This window comes from Euprymna scolopes, chromosome 9, assembly GCF_053919585.1.
Source record: "Euprymna scolopes isolate OS-2025 chromosome 9, ASM5391958v1, whole genome shotgun sequence".
NCBI classification, from domain to species: domain Eukaryota; kingdom Metazoa; phylum Mollusca; class Cephalopoda; order Sepiida; family Sepiolidae; genus Euprymna; species Euprymna scolopes.
In genome coordinates this window covers 168,979,920-169,000,023 of record NC_136490.1, presented here as the reverse complement: position 1 = coordinate 169,000,023, position 20,104 = coordinate 168,979,920, and the positions used below count along the sequence as shown (strand labels likewise).

General features: G+C 49.6%; 5 non-coding genes and 1 pseudogene across 5 annotated transcripts; all 6 read left to right on the top strand.

Annotated features, from left to right (window-relative positions):
- Positions 1 to 15,694: 15,694 nt before the first annotated feature.
- LOC145285245 (U2 spliceosomal RNA) lies at positions 15,695 to 15,904 on the top strand (annotated as a pseudogene).
- A 558-nt stretch (positions 15,905 to 16,462) lies between these two features.
- On the top strand, positions 16,463 to 16,661 carry LOC145285243 (U2 spliceosomal RNA). Its single transcript, XR_013869045.1, has one exon. It is a non-coding gene; the product is annotated as a U2 spliceosomal RNA (small nuclear RNA).
- Positions 16,662 to 17,225: 564 nt separating this feature from the next.
- LOC145285242 (U2 spliceosomal RNA) lies at positions 17,226 to 17,424 on the top strand. The gene has a single exon (XR_013869044.1). It is a non-coding gene; the product is annotated as a U2 spliceosomal RNA (small nuclear RNA).
- A 564-nt stretch (positions 17,425 to 17,988) lies between these two features.
- Positions 17,989 to 18,187, top strand: LOC145285241 (U2 spliceosomal RNA). The gene has a single exon (XR_013869043.1). It is a non-coding gene; the product is annotated as a U2 spliceosomal RNA (small nuclear RNA).
- Positions 18,188 to 18,751: 564 nt separating this feature from the next.
- Positions 18,752 to 18,950, top strand: LOC145285239 (U2 spliceosomal RNA). Its single transcript, XR_013869042.1, has one exon. It is a non-coding gene; the product is annotated as a U2 spliceosomal RNA (small nuclear RNA).
- A 564-nt stretch (positions 18,951 to 19,514) lies between these two features.
- On the top strand, positions 19,515 to 19,713 carry LOC145285238 (U2 spliceosomal RNA). Its single transcript, XR_013869041.1, has one exon. It is a non-coding gene; the product is annotated as a U2 spliceosomal RNA (small nuclear RNA).
- The last annotated feature ends 391 nt before the right edge of the window (positions 19,714 to 20,104 follow it).

Genomic DNA, 20,104 nt, shown 5'->3' with positions numbered 1-20,104 from the left:
AAGTAGGCTTTATTTTTTATGTTTAAATTGAACTCTTTTTACTAGCTTGCCCCACTCCACGTGCTTATATATATTAATTGATTACAAACTGTACATAACTTTAATGAATTTGAACTTTTTTGAACTTTTAACAAATGCACTCACACACCACTTTGTTTTTGTTTAAAAAAAAAAAAAAAAAAAAAAAAAAAAAAATGCACACACAACACACAGACAAGTTTTTTGCAAATTGTAAATATGTTATTTGTACACTGAACGCTGGGGTTATTAGTTAGATTAGGATCCACAGAGTGAATGAGGTATTTTGGTAAATGTTGCCAGTCAAGAGTAAGACTCCAAAGTCTGCATTGTTAATAATGTTAAATAGTCACAAAGACCCTGTACCCTCCCCCTCCCAATTTCTTATAGGGCCTTGTGCCTAATTTTGTTTTTAGTAATTATTGCATGATTTTTGTAAAATGTATTTTTTATAAAGATAATATGTACTTTTTACCGGAAATAAAATATATAAATAAGATCAAAGTGTAGTATCTGTTCTTCAGCTTACGAAACTTTTGCTCTTCCAATTGTCTGAGAGGGGATCTGCCACCGGGCTCTTGAGCCAGGTTCAAGGCATTTGTTCACGTCTGCAAGGACCAGACCCCCTCCTTTGGGGAGTCAGGACCTTCAGCATAGTCTAAGGTTTTAGTTTTAAGTTTTAGATTTAAGTAGTTTTAAGTTCTTCTTTTCTCCCTCTCTCTGGGAGGAATGTCTAATTCTCACTCTTAATTAACTAGCGGCACTTTGACCCGCTAGTCTTTTGTCTTCCTTCGCTGCTCTCCCGTTGGATCGAGCAGACCGGGTCTCTTTGTCGCTTCCTGTTGGGGTTGTTTGTGGGAAGGGTTTTGGGGTTAATACCTCTTCGTTTTTGCCTTCTCTCTGGGCAAAGATGCCTTTCCCTCTCTCCTCTTAATTGCGACGCGGCACTCTGACCCGCTAGCCACCACTGCGTCTTTCTTCTCTGCTCTCCCCCCGCAAGGGGGGATCGAGCTGACTAACCCGACTTCCCCGCGAGGGGAGGTCAAACCTCTTTCTCTCTTCGCCCCTGGCCACCCCCTCCATCCCTTTGTCCCCCAGACTGTTTTATTTTTCCTCCCTCCCAGGTCTGGTCTGCGTCAGCGACCAACGCCCCCACGATGCCGAGCAGGCGGGGATCATCACCCCAAATGCGGAGCAACGTTCCCCCAACTAAATCCCCGGAAAAGGGAGTCAAATCCCGGCCCCGGGTCGATGGAGAGAACACTGCGGAACTTGGAAGCAGCAAGGTAGGGCCGCAGCCCGCGGCGACCTTGATGGAAACTGGAGGGGTAGGGCCGCAGCCCGCGGCGACCCCCGGAAAGCTACCAGCATCCCCCAAAAAGGGACAAGCAGCTCCCCACAAGGGCAACCAGCCCAATGAAGGTGCCCCAAGAAAGCAAGGCGGGAGAAGTACAGAGGGACCAGGACAAGCAACCGCCCAGGTCCCGAAAGTTATGGTGGAGACACCTGAACAAGGCTCCCCCGCTCCCCAAAAGCGGGATCCCCCACCAACAAAAGGGGAAGAAAATGATAACAGTTCCTGCAAGAAATCTGAACAGGAACTGTTCGACGAAACCATGGCCTCCCTACAATCCTTATTCGGGGAGGACACAACCAAGCCGTTGACCCTCAACGCTCCCCAAGAGGGCAACGGAGAAAAGGAAGCGGCTAAGAAGGAAGCGGTGGAAAAAGCGGCTAAGGTCCAGGCAGGAAATACCAAGGCCCAGCCAGCAGAAACCCCCCAACCAGTAGCCACGACACATTCCGGAAAGGCCTCCCCAGGAGGGGAGGAACTGACGGCCGAGACTAGCAAAACCCAGCCTCGGAAGAAAAAGAAGAGTGATTCGGGAAGTGACTCGGAAAGCCAGGAAAGCCAGCACGCAACGACATCTGCGGACTGGCCTAAACTGGCCGGAAAAGGTCACACTCCCAGGCCAGCGACAACATCACCAGAAACCTCGCCGGCCCCCATAAAGCAGCCAACTCCAGCCACAGCTCCTCCAACCCCAGGGTCATCTAAAGTAGGAGGATCAGCATGGGGATCTAAAGAAGAGGCCAAGATGTCCCCCCAAGATTATCGAGAGCTCTTTCTGACCAAATACAGTCAGTATACAAAGGGCAACACCATCCAGCCCCTTCCAGGTCAAGTGGAAAGCCTGGAAAAGAGAGTGCTCTCGTTAATCACGTCCGACACCAAGGCAAGAGGTCTGACGGGAATAAACAAAGAGACAATGGTGAAGATCCTGATGGAGCAGAACATCCCTGCTAACTACATTTGCAGGAAGAGTTATGCAATGTGGGATGTCCTGCTCCCAACCCCGGAGGATGCCGTCAGACTCTCTAAGATGAACCATCAATCGAGGAATATCAAGCTCCACCCAGTTTACCTCAACAGGCGGAGGACAAATGTATCTGTGCTCAACGTCCCCTGCTATATGGATGCGAAACAGCTGGGAGCCATCCTCAGCCAGTACGGGGATGTGGAGGAGGTGACACCTTGCCGCGGTCAACGTAACATTATGACCGGGGATTACAAGGTGCAAATGGTGGTCGACAAGGTGGGGTTCTATGGCATCCCTGCTACAATTCAATTCGGGGACTGGACCCTCTCCTTGATCGTAGAAGGAAGGAGGCCGCACTGCTGGCAATGCCAACAACAGGGCCATATGGCCAAGGATTGCCCCAAGAGAAAGACCAACAAGGCTGCCACCAAGGTAGCGGGAACATCCAAGGCCACAGTCGCAACCGCCGCTCCTGCTCACGCCGAGAATCCCGCAGAAGCCAAACAGGGATGGGCGACAGTCACTAAAAAGGGAAAGGCCATCAAACAATCTTCCCCACAGACAGTGACCATAGCCCAGCCAGAAGACAAGCCGGAAGACAATGCTAACATGGACACAGAGGTCCCCGCCTCCTCGAACAAAAGGAAACTGCAGGAGTCCGAAGAAGAGGTGGTGTCCGAGGAGGAGGGGGAACCCTTGCCGGCAAGACCAACATTAAGCGCCACAGAAATCAGGAGGGCAAGGAGGAAAAAGAGCAGAAAAATGAGAGCTGCCTCCCCAACTCCCTCAGAGAACATTCCCGATAAAGCAGAGGCTGAACAACCCATAACCCCATCGCCCCATCAGCCGAAGCCACAAGAATCCCCCTCACCCTCTCTCCCGGCCCCATCCAGAGAAGCTTCACGCCCCGTGTCTTGCGAAAGGCCTACCAGTGTACCAGCAAAACAGGACACCCCCACCCATAACACCTCTTCCCCTCCTCAACAACAACAAGAGGACCCCTCCCCGACAACAACAACAACAACAACCAGAACACAAAGAACTAAAAAATTACCATTCCTACCGGGAGGTAGGATCTGCGAGACGGATCTTCTGCGGAATATACCAGAACTCAAGGGAAAGCAGAAGGTCCGTTTCAACAAGCTCCTGAACTTTGACTCAGTGGGAAGTCACAAGGTCACTGAGCCAGAACACTTCCCAGATGCCCCCATGCTGACAACCTTTGTCAGGGGGAATAAAGACACTAGAACGGAGGGTCTATGGGCGATGCTGGAGGCAGCCAAGGAGGCAATACCAGGCCAACAGCTTATCGACATGGACCATCCGTCTCTAAAAAATATAACCTACAAATGTGAAGGTCGCACACCCCTGTATGTCCATCCTTCCCTATACAGGGCATTAAAACTAACTTTTCCCCTGGACGTGGGAGGCGTTGCCAAGGATGGATTACCTTCTGCGGAACTGCTGACCGGAAGCCTCGGCCAGGCCTGCCACGTCCTTACTGCCGAGGATTTCAGACCCGTCTGTGACAGTGCTTAAGGTAGGTGATCATGTCTTTAAACTTGGCTACATTTAATGTGAGGGGCATCAGGTGTCGAAGCAAAGCCTCGCGCGTTGTGAGAGACCTGGTGTCCCTTAAGGTAGATATCGCTGCTATCCAGGAGACCCACTTTATTTGTGACGAGGATTGTCAGGTGCTGGTAAACGATTACGATGTTTACTCAGCATATGGCAATACTTATAGTCGTGGAATCTCCTTGCTAGTGAAACGCACCCTGTCAGCGTCGGTGAATGTTGTTCACGCAGGCGAGGACGGGCGGGCGCTCGTTGTTGATGTTGCTGTTAATTGTAGTGTTTTTCGGATTGTTGCTGTTTATGCTCCCAATGCTGCTGTAGAGAGGGCAACCTTTTTTCGACGGTTGGAGGGCTTCTTAGTGGATCCGGAACGGTTAGTTTTAATGGGTGATTGGAATGCAATCCTTGATCCCAGTATAGATAAGGTCGGGGGAGCTAGTGGGTCGGCGTGGTGTGACAGCTCTCTGTCTGACCTGATGGCTTCGTGCGATCTCGTCGACAGATTTCGTCTTGATCATCCAGGGCGGGAGATGTGGACGTGGCATTCTGTAGTGCCTTCCCATCCGAGTACTTACTTGGATCGGATGTTAGTTAGAAGAGGCGACATAGACTTCCTATCTTGCCCCACGTTCCACTTATTAGGACACTCGGACCATAAACTTGTTATGGCCCGTTTGAACTTAAGTGCTAGGCCTAAACTGGCCGGATACTGGAAGTTCAACATCTCCTTGTTGGAGATGGAGGACTACCGGTTGAAGGTCACTGAGCTAATTCAGAGGGCTTTAGTGGGGGCGGTTACAGGGAGTAAGTGGTGGGTTAGGCTTAAGGCTAAAATTAGGCGCTTCTCTGTCAAGTATAGCCAACGCCTCGCGTTAGATAAGGCTGAGGCAAAGAAGCGCTTAGAGGATAAGCTGACCCGGGCGGTGGAAGGGGGGGATCCCCTAGAGTTAGCACTAGCTAAACAAGATCTCAACCGCTTGGCTAGCGAGCGGTATGAAGGTCAAGTAGTTAGGGCTAGGTTAAATAAAGTTTCTAACGAGGCTGTGAATGTTGACGCCGTTGAGCGTAAGGCTGCTTTAAGGCGCGGTTCGGATGGGTACATTCGTAAAGTACATAACCTGGAAGGACACGCTTTAGTATCGACTCGGGAGATCTGCGAGGGGTTTCGGGAGCATCTATCGGTGCGCTTCACCCAACTACCCAGGCTCAGGGTTGATGAGTTTGGCAGCTATTTGGCTGACTCGCCCCGCCTCACGGCGGCTCGAGCGGCTAGCTGTGATGGTCTTATTACTGAACATGAGGTCATTACTGCGTTGAAGCAGGTCGGCTATAACAAATCTCCGGGGCTTGATGGTTTACCCTACGAGTTCTACTTGAGGCTGTCGCCCATGTTGGTCCCTCTTCTGAAGGATATGTTCAACCATTGGTTTGCCCAGGGCTCCATCCCTGGACAGGTGACCAAGGGAGTGATCACATTGCTGAGGAAAGGTCAACGGCATGGCGGGAGGGAAAACTTTGATGATTTTAGGCCCTTGACTCTGCTAAACACAGAGTTAAAGATTTTGGCAAAGATTCTTGCGAATCGCTTGCAGGTTGTTATCACTGATTTGATCGAACCAGACCAGACTTATGCTGTGAAGGGGAGATCAATTCAAGACAATTTGCATTTGATACGCTCGATCATAGAGGGGACAGAAGACGACGCCGAAGCCGCGCTGATCAGTTTGGATCAGTCCAAGGCATTCGATAGGGTCGACCATCGGTTCCTAGGATCTGTGTTAGAGGCCGCCGGATTTAATCCGGACTTCCGCAAGTGGATCTTTGTTCTGTATGACAGGCCAACGGTGGCGGTGCAGATCAACGGTAAGCTATCGGAGTCATTCGCTGTCTCTCGGTCGGTGCGACAGGGTTGTCCGCTGTCGCCTCTGCTGTATGTCCTGGCGTTGGAACCCCTCCTTCGCAATTTATGGGACGAGGCGACTACACCAGTCCTGCGCGGAATAGCTCTCCCTGGAGGCACACGAGCCAGGGTTTCCGCGTTCGCCGATGACGTCACCGTGTTCGTGTCTTGCCTCACGGACATTCAAGCGGTGGTCGAGGCGCTCGCTCGATACGAAGAAGTAACAGGGGCCATCTTCAACCGTAGCAAGTCTGCTGGCCTGCGGTTGGGGGCCTGGACCGGGGTAAACTCGCTTCCAGGTATTTTCAGCTGGACCGATGGACCGGTCCGTATTCTCGGTGTCTGGTTTGGACCGGGACTTCAGCTGGAAAAGAATTGATCGGAAGTACAGTCTAAGGTCAAATCGTAAGTCAAGACTTGGATTGGAAGGAAATTGTCCTTGAAGGGTCGGGCGGAGGCGTGTGCTACATACGTCTTTCCGCTCATCCTTTACCGTTTGTCTGTACTTCCTCTCCCTGCAGAACGCCTAACCCGCTTACAAGGGCGCCTCGATTCACTTTTGTGGAACGAGGGTAAGCACTATGTCTGCAGAGAGGTCTGTGTTCAACGTCCGAGCGAGGGAGGCCTGAGTCAGCCCAGTCTCTTGTGTCACAGAAACGCCGAGAGATTGGCTTTCCTGGGTCGTTCGCTTGAAGGAGACGCTCCTTGGGTCCCTGTGGTTGAGAACTCGTTTCCCAATCTCAAACCCAACCCTTCGGTAGAAGGTCGTCGTAGACCGAAGGGGGAGTCCAAGTTCTTCTCCGAATGCCGGACCGCTCTTAGAGCTTTGCCGGGGACCAGTGTCCTCGATCAGCCAAGGAAGGAACTGTATCGGGATTTAGTGGAGGGGACCGCGAAGGATCCACTTTGTAGGCAGATGGGATGGTCGATGAAGGTTGTCCGTTCTCAATGGTGTTGGGCGCCGGGACGGGAGATTCTGAATAACTCGGAATTCTCCCTGACTTGGCGACTGGTCCGAAATGCGCTGCCCCTCTTCGACGAACTTTTCCGGTATAAAGAACATACCAGGCGCTTCTGTCCGTGCTGTGACGAACGCGAGCCCGAAACTATCGAGCACGCGTTTTTTAGTTGCAGCCGGATACAGCCCCTTTTAAAGTACGTCGAGGGGGTAACAGCTCGCATCGATGCCGAGTGTCTGCTCGATCTCGACGTAGGAACTTTTGTGTACAACATGGAGCCGCCGTTCCCCAGGGAGGAAAGTTTGGTTTTCCTGGCGATCCTAGCAGTAGCGCGCATGGTCATTTGGATCACGCGCCTCAAGTTGGTCCGCGAAGGGACATCTGTTCCGGATCGGGATCTGATTGTTTACTTTAAACATTTGCTTAAAGTAAAGATCAGATGCGATTGGAAGAGGTTGCCTAGAGTGGAATTTGACAAGAGGTGGGTGCACAGCACTAGTTTGTGCATCCGTCGAGGAGCCAAGTTTCAATACGTGTTCCCTCCTTAGGCATGGCATGGGCGGTGCTGGGTCCTACGGAACCCATCCCGCCTAGGTTAGCATAAGTTCATGTAAAGTAACTCTTGACTGGTGGTACAAATGAGATCCTGTCCCTGATTTTATTTTTTGGTATTAGAGTACCTCTGAGTCTGCCCAACCCCTCTGCTCCTCAGGTTTATTTTCTGATGTCCCCGGTCGCTCCCCTACTCAGAGGTCACCCTCCTACCCCCTCCATCCTTTGCTGTATTTTCTCCCACCTCTATTAAGGCCATTTCCCCATACCCATTAGGGACGCCCTGCTTGTTTTCGGTTCCCCGGAAAACAGTGGGAAATCTAACCACATAGAATAGTACAGGGGGGTCTTACTAACAACACATTAGTAGTTTTTTCCCTTATTTTTTGGAAATGAACATTTTTATTAGTATAGTCCCACTCCACGAACATTTTATTCCCAATTAATTCAAAAACTCTTTTCAATGAAATCGAACTTTATTTTCTAACACATGCACAAAAAAAAAAAAAAAAAAAAAAAAAAAATGCACACACAACACACAGACACAATTATACAAATTGTAAATATGTTATTTTTTACACAGAACGCTGGGGGTTTTAGTTAGATTAAATTCCACAGAGCGAATGAGGTATTTTGGTAAATGTTGCCAGTCAAGAGTAAGACCATTAAGTCTTCATCATTCATCATGTCACTTTAGTCAGAAAGACCCTGTACCCTTCCTCCTCCCAATTTCTTATAGGGCCTTGTGCCTAATTTTGTTGTGTTAATTTTTGTTTTTTATAATTTGATATTGTAAATGCATTTTTTGACTACAATAAAATAAATAAATAAGATCAAAGTGTAGTATCTGTTCTCCAGCTTACGAAACTTTTGCTCTTCCAATTGTCTGAGAGGGGATCTGCCACCGGGCTCTTGAGCCAGGTTCAAGGCATTTGTTCACGTCTGCAAGGACCAGACCCCCTCCTTTGGGGAGTCAGGACCTTCAGCATAGTCTAAGGTTTTAGCTTTAAGTTTTAGATTTAAGTAGTTTTAAGTTCTTCTTTTCTCCCTCTCTCTGGGAGGAATGTCTAATTCTCACTCTTAATTAACTAGCGGCACTTTGACCCGCTAGTCTTTTGTCTTCCTTCGCTGCTCTCCCGTTGGATCGAGCAGACCGGGTCTCTTTGTCGCTTCCTGTTGGGGTTGTTTGTGGGAAGGGTTTTGGGGTTAATACCTTCGTTTTTGCCTTCTCTCTGGGCAAAGATGCCTTTCCCTCTCTCCTCTTAATTGCGACGCGGCACTCTGACCCGCTAGCCACCACTGCGTCTTTCTTCTCTGCTCTCCCCCCGCAAGGGGGGATCGAGCTGACTAACCCGACCCCCCCGCAAGGGGAGGTCAAACCTCCTTCTCTCTTCGCCCCTGGCCACCCCCTCCAGCCCTTTGTCCCCAGTACTATTTTATTTTTTCCCTCCCTCCCAGGCCTGGTCTGCGTCAGCGACCAACGCCCCCACGATGCCGAGCAGGCGGGGATCATCACCCCAAATGCGGAGCAACGTTCCCCCAACTAAATCCCCGGAAAAGGGAGTCAAATCCCGGCCCCGGGCCAACGAAGAGGAAATGGAAGGCAAGGTAGGGCCGCAGCCCGCGGCGACCTTGGACACCATGGGTGGGGTAGGGCCGCAGCCCGCGGCGACCCCGGATCCTGCTCCCCGAAAAGGGCACTCCCAGCCCGAAAAGAAGGAAGAGGCGACAAGCGAGGGAAAGAGTCATGAGGCCCACGAACCACAAACGACGGAGGCCACCATGTCTCGATCCTCGCAGGTCGTTTCCAGTTCGAGCGATGAAGCTCCCCTAAAGGACAAAAATCTCCCAAAAGGGGGAGCTAAAGAAGAGGCGTCCACGGTGACAACTGCAGAGCAAAAGCCGGTGAAGACAAGTGTCACCGGGACTCCAAGAAGGACACCAAGTCCTCCAACCCCCCAAGAAGTCAACTCCCCGGCCCAGGGGGAAGAAGAGGAAGAGGACGAAGATGACGCCAATCAAAGAACAAAGGCGCTCATCGATAACACGATCACGTCCCTCAAAAGGCTATTCCAGGTGGAACGGGTGCCGGACAACCAAAACGCACCCACGGAGGATAGCTCTATGGGAGTATGTGGGGCTGAGCTACCATCACTCGGCAAAGCCCCTGACTCCAAAACCAAGGTGCCAGCGGCAGAATCACCCAGTCCGCAGACGCCCAACAAGAAGAGGAAGCCTTCCCAAGCGGAAAAAACGGAGGAATTGCCGACTCTAAATGCGACAGCAACCCAACGACAGGCCCAGCCGATGCAGCAGCAGCAGCAGCAACAGCAGCAGCAACAACAACAACAGGCCAAAGGGACCAAGTCAGACACTCCGTGCCCGGGACCATCAAAACCCCAGGCGAACGAGGCAGCGGCTTGGGGCCCTAGGAAAGAAAACCAAATGACACCGGAGGACTACAGGACTCTGTTCAAGGAAACTTACCAACAATATACGGAGGGGATCAACATCATTCCCCTGCCGGGACAAGTCGAAGAGCTCCAGAACAGAGTCCTCTCCCTGGTCACATCCAATCTAAAGACCAGGGGATTAGCCGGTGTCAACAAAGATGTCATGGTGGAGATGTTGATGGCCTTAAACATCCCGGCCAGCTACATCTGTCGCAGGAGCTTCGCCATGTGGGACATCCTGCTGCCTACCAAAGAAGAGGCAATCCGCCTGTCCAAGACGAACCTGAGCTGGCGAAACATCAAGCTCCAGCCAGAGTATATGAACAAAAGGAGGACGAACGTCTCCATATTGAACGTCCCGTGCCATTTGGAGGCCAAACAGCTGGGGGCTATTATGAGCCAGTACGGAGACGTGGAAACTGTGTCCCCAGTCCGCGGTCAGCGCAATGTCATGACCGGGGACTATAAATTGACTATGGTGCTGGAAAGAGCCGAATTTGACAGGGTTCCAGCGTTGCTAAAGTTCGGGAAATGGACCCTGTCAATAATAGTGGAAGGCAGGAGACCACATTGCTGGCACTGCCAGAAGCAGGGACACATGGCCCGTGACTGTCCAAAGAAGCCACCATCAAGACCAGCTACCAAGGCCGCAGGAAGCTCCCAACCCTCGGCCACGGTCACAGCCGCTCCCGCGACGTCGGCACCAGCAACCACAACAGAGGGTGAATGGTCAACGGTCACCAGAAGGAATGGGAAAAGCAAGCCCAAACGGACGGTGACCGTGGACCAAACTGACAAGCCAGCCCCTATGGACACGGAGACTCCTCTCTCCTCGACCAAAAGGAAATTACAAGAGTCAGAGGAGGAGGAGGTGGTGTCCGAGGAAGAGACCAACCCAGCAACTGAGGCATCCTCAGACGAGGTGTCTAGAAAGTCAAGAAGGAAGAAGAGCAGGAAGACAAAGGGGAACCCCACACCCCCTGAGAAAGACTTTTTCAAAAAAGCCGAGGCTGAATCCCCCAACCTACCACCCCCCTCACAGCCAAAGCAATCAACCTCCACCCAATCCTCATCCCCCAGAGACTCACAACCATCCCCAACACCCAACTCAACCCCTGCTCCTCCTCCGCCTCCTACACCATCCGAGAAGGAGAAAGCACCGGTTCGCACGGAGCGAACCAAGAAACTCCCCTTTCTACCCGGAAAGAGACTGTGTGAAACGAGTCGTCTGCCAGCAGCCCATGAGTTGAAGGGCAAGCAGAAGACTCAACACAATAAACTGAGGGATTTGGTGTACATTGGTTGTAACAATGTCACCGATCCCACTCAATTTCCAGACGCTCCAATGTTGACCACCTTTGTGCGAAAAAATAAAGACGCACGGACAGAATCCCTGTGGTCAATGTTGGAAGCAGCTAAGGAGGCCATACAAGGCCAAAAAATAATTGACATGGACCACCCTTCGCTGCTAAAACTAGCAGTGAAATGCGAAGGAAGGACTCCCATCTATGTCCACCCATCACTATACAGGGCACTAAAATTAATCTTTCCCCTGGATGTTGGAGGCGTGGCCAAGGATGGTCAGCCCGGAGAAGACTTACTCACCGGAAGCCTTGGTCAGGCCTACCACATCCTGTCTGCCAAGGATTTCAGACCCGTCTGTGACACTGCTTAAAGGTAAGTGAACATGACTTTAAACTTGGCTACATTTAATGTGAGGGGCATCAGGTGTCGAAGCAAAGCCGCGCGCGTTGTGAGAGACCTGGTGTCCCTTAAGGTAGATATCGCCGCTATTCAGGAGACCCACTTTATTTGTGACGAGGATTGTCAGGTGCTGGTAAACGATTACAATGTCTACTCAGCATATGGCAATACTTATAGTCGTGGAATCTCCTTCCTAGTGAATCGCACCCTGTCAGCGTCGGTGAATGTTGTTCACGCAGACGAGGACGGGCGGGCGCTCGTTGTTGATGTTGCTGTTAATTGTAGTGTTTTTCGGATTGTTGCTGTTTATGCTCCCAATGCTGCTGTAGAGAGGGCAACCTTTTTTCGACGGTTGGAGGGCTTCTTAGTGGATCCGGAACGGTTAGTTTTAATGGGTGATTGGAATGCAATCCTTGATCCCAGTATAGATAAGGTCGGGGGAGCTAGTGGGTCGGCGTGGTGTGACAGCTCTCTGTCTGACCTGATGGCTTCGTGCGATCTCGTCGACAGATTTCGTCTTGATCATCCGGGGCGGGAGATGTGGACGTGGCATTCTGTAGTGCCTTCCCATCCGAGTACTTACTTGGATCGGATGTTAGTTAGAAGAGGCGATGTAGACTTCCTATCTTGCCCCACGTTCCACTTGCTAGGACACTCGGACCATAAACTCGTTATGGCCCGTTTGAACTTAAGTGCTAGGCCTAAACTGGCCGGATACTGGAAGTTCAACAACTCCTTGTTGGAGCTGGAGGACTACCGGTTGAAGGTCACTGAGCTAATTCAGAGGGCTTTAGTGGGGGCGGTTACAGGGAGTAAGTGGTGAGTTAGTCTTAAGGCCAAAATTAGGCGCTTCTCTGTCAAGTATAGCCAACGCCTCGCGTTAGATAAGGCTGAGGCAAAGAGGCGCTTAGAGGATAAGCTGACCCGGGCGGTGGAAGGGGAGGATCCCCTAGAGTTAGCACTAGCTAAACAAGACCTCAATCGCTTGGCTAGCGAGCGGTATGAAGGTCAAGTAGTTAGGGCTAGGTTAAATAAAGTTTCTAACGAGGCTGTGAATGTTGACGCCGTTGAGCGTAAGGCTGCTTTAAGGCGCGGTTCGGATGGGTACATTCGTAAAGTACATAACCTGGAAGGACACGCTTTAGTATCGACTCGGGAGATCTGCGAGGGGTTTCGGGAGCATCTATCGGTGCGCTTCACCCAACTACCCAGGCTCAGGGTTGATGAGTTTGGCAGCTATTTGGCTGACTCGCCCCGCCTCACGGCGGCTCGAGCGGCTAGCTGTGATGGTCTTATTACTGAACATGAGGTCATTACTGCGTTGAAGCAGGTCGGCTATAACAAATCTCCGGGGCTTGATGGTTTACCCTACGAGTTCTACTTGAGGCTGTCGCCCATGTTGGTCCCTCTTCTGAAGGATATGTTCAACCATTGGTTTGCTCAGGGCTCCATCCCTGGACAGGTGACCAAGGGTGTGATCACATTGCTGAGGAAAGGTCAACGGCATGGCGGGAGGGAAAACTTTGATGATTTTAGGCCCTTAACTCTGCTAAACACAGAGTTAAAGATTTTGGCAAAGATTCTTGCGAATCGTTTGCAGGTTGTCATCACTGATTTGATCGAACCAGACCAGACTTATGCTGTGAAGGGGAGATCAATTCAAGACAATTTGCATCTGATACGCTCGATCATAGAGGGGACAGAAGACGACGCCGAAGCCGCGCTGATCAGTTTAGATCAGTCCAAGGCATTCGATAGGGTCGACCATCGGTTCCTAGGATCTGTGTTAGAGGCCGCCGGATTTAATCCGGACTTCCGCAAGTGGATCTTTGTTCTGTATGACAGGCCAACGGTGGCGGTGCAGATCAACGGTAAGCTATCGGAGTCATTCGCTGTCTCTCGGTCGGTGCGACAGGGTTGTCCGCTGTCGCCTCTGCTGTATGTCCTGGCGTTGGAACCCCTCCTTCGCAATTTAAGGGACGAGGCGACTACACCAGTCCTGCGCGGAATAGCTCTCCCTGGAGGCACACGAGCCAGGGTTTCCGCGTTCGCCGATGACGTCACCGTGTTCGTGTCTTGCCTCACGGACATTCAAGCGGTGGTCGAGGCGCTCGCTCGATACGAAGAAGTAACAGGGGCCATCTTCAACCGTAGCAAGTCTGCTGGCCTGCGGTTGGGGGCCTGGACCGGGGTAAACTCGCTTCCAGGTATTTTCAGCTGGACCGATGGACCGGTCCGTATTCTCGGTGTCTGGTTTGGACCGGGACTTCAGCTGGAAAAGAATTGGTCGGAAGTACAGTCTAAGGTCAAATCGTCAGTCAAGACTTGGATTGGAAGGAAATTGTCCTTGAAGGGTCGGGCGGAGGCGTGTGCTACATACGTCTTTCCGCTCATCCTTTACCGTTTGTCTGTACTTCCTCTCCCTGCAGAACGCCTAACCCGCTTACAAGGGCGCCTCGATTCACTTTTGTGGAACGAGGGTAAGCACTATGTCTGCAGAGAGGTCTGTGTTCAAAGTCCGAGCGAGGGAGGCCTGGGTCAGCCCAGTCTCTTGTGTCATAGAAACGCCGAGAGATTGGCTTTCCTGGGTCGTTCGCTTGAAGGAGACGCTCCTTGGGTCCCTGTGGTTGAGAACTCGTTTCCCAATCTCAAACCACAACCCTTCGGTAGAAGGTCGTCGTAGACCGAAGGGGGAGTCCAAGTTCTTCTCCGAATGCCGGACCGCTCTTAGAGCTTTGCCGGGGACCAGTGTCCTCGATCAGCCAAGGAAGGAACTGTATCGGGAATTAGTGGAGGGGACCGCGAAGGATCCACTTTGTAGGCGGATGGGATGGTCGATGAAGGTTGTCCGTTCTCAATGGTGTTGGGCGCCGGGACGGGAGATTCTGAATAACTCGGAATTCTCCCTGACTTGGCGACTGGTCCGAAATGCGCTGCCCCTCTTCGACGAACTTTTCCGGTATAAAGAACATACCAGGCGCTTCTGTCCGTGCTGTGACGAACGCGAGCCCGAAACAATCGAGCACGCGTTTTTTAGTTGCAGCCGGATACAGCCCCTTTTAAAGTACGTCGAGGGGGTAACAGCTCGCATCGATGCCGAGTGTCCGCCCGATCTCGACGTAGCAACTTTTGTGTACAACATGGAGCCGCCGTTCCCCAGGGAGGAAAGTTTGGTTTTCCTGGCGATCCTAGCAGTAGCGCGCATGGTCATTTGGATCACGCGCCTCAAGTTGGTCCGCGAAGGGACATCTGTTCCGGATCGGGATCTGATCGTTTACTTTAAACATTTGCTTAAAGTAAAGATCAGATGCGATTGGAAGAGGTTGCCCAGAGTGGATTTTGACAAGAGGTGGGTGCACAGCACTAGTTTGTGCATCCGTCGAGGAGCCAGGTTTCAATTTGTGTTCCCTCCATAAGCATGGCACGGGCGGTGCTGAGTCCTTCGGAACCCACCCCGCCTAGGTTAGCATAGTTCAGTAAAGTGACTCTTGACTGGTGGTACGAATGAGATCCTGTCCCTGATTTTATTTCTTTGGTATTAGAGAACCTCTGAGTCTGCCCAACCCCTTCTGTTCCTCATGTTTATTTTCTGATGCCCCCGGTCATCCCCCTACTCAGAGGTCACCTTCCTACCCCCTCCATCCGTTGTTGTATTTTCTCCCACCTCTATTAAGGCCATTTCCCCAAACCCATTAGGGAGGCCCTGCTTGTTTTCGGTTCCCCGGAAAACAGTGGGAAATCTAACCACATAGAATAGTACAGGGGGGTCTTACTAACAACACATTAGTAGTTTTTTCCCTTATTTTTTGGAAATGAACATTTTTATTAGTATAGTCCCACTCCACGAACATTTTATTCCAAATTAATTCAAAAACTCTTTTCAATGAAATCGAACTTTATTTTCTAACACATGCACATACACACACAAAAAAAAAAAAAAAAAAAAAAAAAATGCACACACAACACACAGACAAGTTTTTATAAATTGTACATAAGTTATTTTTTACACTGAACGCTGGGGTATTAGTTAGATTAAGATCCACAGAGTGATTGAGGTATTTTGGTAAATGTTGCCAGTCTAGAGTAAGACTTCAAAGTCTCATCTGTTAGATAGTCAAAAAGACCCTGTACCCTCCCCCTCCCAATTTCTTATAGGGCCTTGTGCCTAATTTTGTTGTGTTAATTTTTGTTTTTTATAATTTAATATTGTAAATGCATTTTTTGACTACAATAAAATAAATAAATAAGATCAAAGTGTAGTATCTGTTCTTATCAGCTTAATATCTGATAGGTCCCTCGCATGGAGGGATCACGATATTAAACTGATTTTTGGACCACGGTCAAGGGTTAGGAGCTTGCTCCCCCTTCTCCACGGGTTGGCCTGGTATTGCACTGCCTCCAGGAGTTTACAGCCCCGGTTTCTGACCCAGCGCCAGCTTGGGGAAGAATCCAAAAAACGAAAACCCAAAAACAGACTTTAGCTTTTCTTTTTTTTTTTTTTTTTTTTTTTTTTCTTTTTTCTTGGGTTTGTTTGGTTTTGTTTTGTTGTGTGTTTTTCATTGCTAATTAAGCAATTAATTGCTTCATTTTAATTGCCCCCCAAAAAACGAACGCCCCTTAAACAGACTTTAGTTTTCTTTCTTGTTTTGTTGGGGTTTATGTGTTTGTTTTTGTTATTGTTTTTGTTTTTGTTTTGTTTTTCCCCCTGTGCTAATGCATTCATTAAGCAATTAGTTGCTTCATTTTATTTGCCTCGTTGCCTGGGATGGTTAATTAGCTTGCGGCCCTTTTTTTCGCTTTCATCCTGATTTACTCGCTTGGGGGCTCGCCCCTGCTGCTGGAGGACGACTCCACTTGGCCGCGCACCTGTCCGACTGTTCCACCTCGCTGCTGGGGGGTGCCTAGCAGCCCAGGAAGCACTGCCCGACGACGGTGGCCCCAGTTGAGGGTCGTCTGGCGACCGCGGCCCCTAGGGGCCGCATCGCTTCTCGGCCTTTTGGCTAAGATCAAAGTGTAGTATCTGTTCTTATCAGCTTAATATCTGATAGGTCCCTCGCATGGAGGGATCACGATATTAAACTGATTTTTGGACCACGGTCAAGGGTTAGGAGCTTGCTCCCCCTTCTCCACGGGTTGGCCTGGTATTGCACTGCCTCCAGGAGTTTACAGCCCCGGTTTCTGACCCAGCGCCAGCTTGGGGACGAATCCAAAAAACGAAAACCCAAAAACAGACTTTAGCTTTATTTTTCATTTTTTTTTTTTTTGTTTTTCTTTTTTCTTGGGTTTGTTTGGTTTTGTTTTGTTGTGGGTTTTTCATTGCTAATTAAGCAATTAATTGCTTCATTTTAATTGCCCCCCAAAAAACGAACGCCCCTTAAATTAAACAGACTTTAGTTTTCTTTCTTGTTTTGTTGGGGTTTATCTGTTTGTTTTTGTTATTGTTTTTGTTTTTGTTTTGTTTTTCCCCCTGTGCTAATGCATTCATTAAGCAATTAGTTGCTTCATTTCATTTGCCTCGTTGCCTGGGATGGTTAATTAGCTTGCGGGCCCTTTTTTTCGCTTTCATCCTGATTTACTCGCTTGGGGGCTCGCCCCTGCTGCTGGAGGACGACTCCACTTGGCCGCGCACCTGTCCGACTGTTCCACCTCGCTGCTGGGGGGTGCCTAGCAGCCCAGGAAGCACTGCCCGACGACGGTGGCCCCAGTTGAGGGTCGTCTGGCGACCGCGGCCCCTAGGGGCCGCATCGCTTCTCGGCCTTTTGGCTAAGATCAAAGTGTAGTATCTGTTCTTATCAGCTTAATATCTGATAGGTCCCTCGCATGGAGGGATCACGATATTAAACTGATTTTTGGACCACGGTCAAGGGTTAGGAGCTTGCTCCCCCTTCTCCACGGGTTGGCCTGGTATTGCACTGCCTCCAGGAGTTTACAGCCCCGGTTTCTGACCCAGCGCCAGCTTGGGGACGAATCCAAAAAACGAAAACCCAAAAACAGACTTTAGCTTTATTTTTCATTTTTTTTTTTTTTGTTTTTCTTTTTTCTTGGGTTTGTTTGGTTTTGTTTTGTTGTGGGTTTTTCATTGCTAATTAAGCAATTAATTGCTTCATTTTAATTGCCCCCCAAAAAACGAACGCCCCTTAAATTAAACAGACTTTAGTTTTCTTTCTTGTTTTGTTGGGGTTTATCTGTTTGTTTTTGTTATTGTTTTTGTTTTTGTTTTGTTTTTCCCCCTGTGCTAATGCATTCATTAAGCAATTAGTTGCTTCATTTCATTTGCCTCGTTGCCTGGGATGGTTAATTAGCTTGCGGGCCCTTTTTTTCGCTTTCATCCTGATTTACTCGCTTGGGGGCTCGCCCCTGCTGCTGGAGGACGACTCCACTTGGCCGCGCACCTGTCCGACTGTTCCACCTCGCTGCTGGGGGGTGCCTAGCAGCCCAGGAAGCACTGCCCGACGACGGTGGCCCCAGTTGAGGGTCGTCTGGCGACCGCGGCCCCTAGGGGCCGCATCGCTTCTCGGCCTTTTGGCTAAGATCAAAGTGTAGTATCTGTTCTTATCAGCTTAATATCTGATAGGTCCCTCGCATGGAGGGATCACGATATTAAACTGATTTTTGGACCACGGTCAAGGGTTAGGAGCTTGCTCCCCCTTCTCCACGGGTTGGCCTGGTATTGCACTGCCTCCAGGAGTTTACAGCCCCGGTTTCTGACCCAGCGCCAGCTTGGGGACGAATCCAAAAAACGAAAACCCAAAAACAGACTTTAGCTTTATTTTTCATTTTTTTTTTTTTTGTTTTTCTTTTTTCTTGGGTTTGTTTGGTTTTGTTTTGTTGTGGGTTTTTCATTGCTAATTAAGCAATTAATTGCTTCATTTTAATTGCCCCCCAAAAAACGAACGCCCCTTAAATTAAACAGACTTTAGTTTTCTTTCTTGTTTTGTTGGGGTTTATCTGTTTGTTTTTGTTATTGTTTTTGTTTTTGTTTTGTTTTTCCCCCTGTGCTAATGCATTCATTAAGCAATTAGTTGCTTCATTTCATTTGCCTCGTTGCCTGGGATGGTTAATTAGCTTGCGGGCCCTTTTTTTCGCTTTCATCCTGATTTACTCGCTTGGGGGCTCGCCCCTGCTGCTGGAGGACGACTCCACTTGGCCGCGCACCTGTCCGACTGTTCCACCTCGCTGCTGGGGGGTGCCTAGCAGCCCAGGAAGCACTGCCCGACGACGGTGGCCCCAGTTGAGGGTCGTCTGGCGACCGCGGCCCCTAGGGGCCGCATCGCTTCTCGGCCTTTTGGCTAAGATCAAAGTGTAGTATCTGTTCTTATCAGCTTAATATCTGATAGGTCCCTCGCATGGAGGGATCACGATATTAAACTGATTTTTGGACCACGGTCAAGGGTTAGGAGCTTGCTCCCCCTTCTCCACGGGTTGGCCTGGTATTGCACTGCCTCCAGGAGTTTACAGCCCCGGTTTCTGACCCAGCGCCAGCTTGGGGACGAATCCAAAAAACGAAAACCCAAAAACAGACTTTAGCTTTATTTTTCATTTTTTTTTTTTTTGTTTTTCTTTTTTCTTGGGTTTGTTTGGTTTTGTTTTGTTGTGGGTTTTTCATTGCTAATTAAGCAATTAATTGCTTCATTTTAATTGCCCCCCAAAAAACGAACGCCCCTTAAATTAAACAGACTTTAGTTTTCTTTCTTGTTTTGTTGGGGTTTATCTGTTTGTTTTTGTTATTGTTTTTGTTTTTGTTTTGTTTTTCCCCCTGTGCTAATGCATTCATTAAGCAATTAGTTGCTTCATTTCATTTGCCTCGTTGCCTGGGATGGTTAATTAGCTTGCGGGCCCTTTTTTTCGCTTTCATCCTGATTTACTCGCTTGGGGGCTCGCCCCTGCTGCTGGAGGACGACTCCACTTGGCCGCGCACCTGTCCGACTGTTCCACCTCGCTGCTGGGGGGTGCCTAGCAGCCCAGGAAGCACTGCCCGACGACGGTGGCCCCAGTTGAGGGTCGTCTGGCGACCGCGGCCCCTAGGGGCCGCATCGCTTCTCGGCCTTTTGGCTAAGATCAAAGTGTAGTATCTGTTCTTATCAGCTTAATATCTGATAGGTCCCTCGCATGGAGGGATCACGATATTAAACTGATTTTTGGACCACGGTCAAGGGTTAGGAGCTTGCTCCCCCTTCTCCACGGGTTGGCCTGGTATTGCACTGCCTCCAGGAGTTTACAGCCCCGGTTTCTGACCCAGCGCCAGCTTGGGGACGAATCCAAAAAACGAAAACCCAAAAACAGACTTTAGCTTTATTTTTCATTTTTTTTTTTTTTGTTTTTCTTTTTTCTTGGGTTTGTTTGGTTTTGTTTTGTTGTGGGTTTTTCATTGCTAATTAAGCAATTAATTGCTTCATTTTAATTGCCCCCCAAAAAACGAACGCCCCTTAAATTAAACAGACTTTAGTTTTCTTTCTTGTTTTGTTGGGGTTTATCTGTTTGTTTTTGTTATTGTTTTTGTTTTTGTTTTGTTTTTCCCCCTGTGCTAATGCATTCATTAAGCAATTAGTTGCTTCATTTCATTTGCCTCGTTGCCTGGGATGGTTAATTAGCTTGCGGGCCCTTTTTTTCGCTTTCATCCTG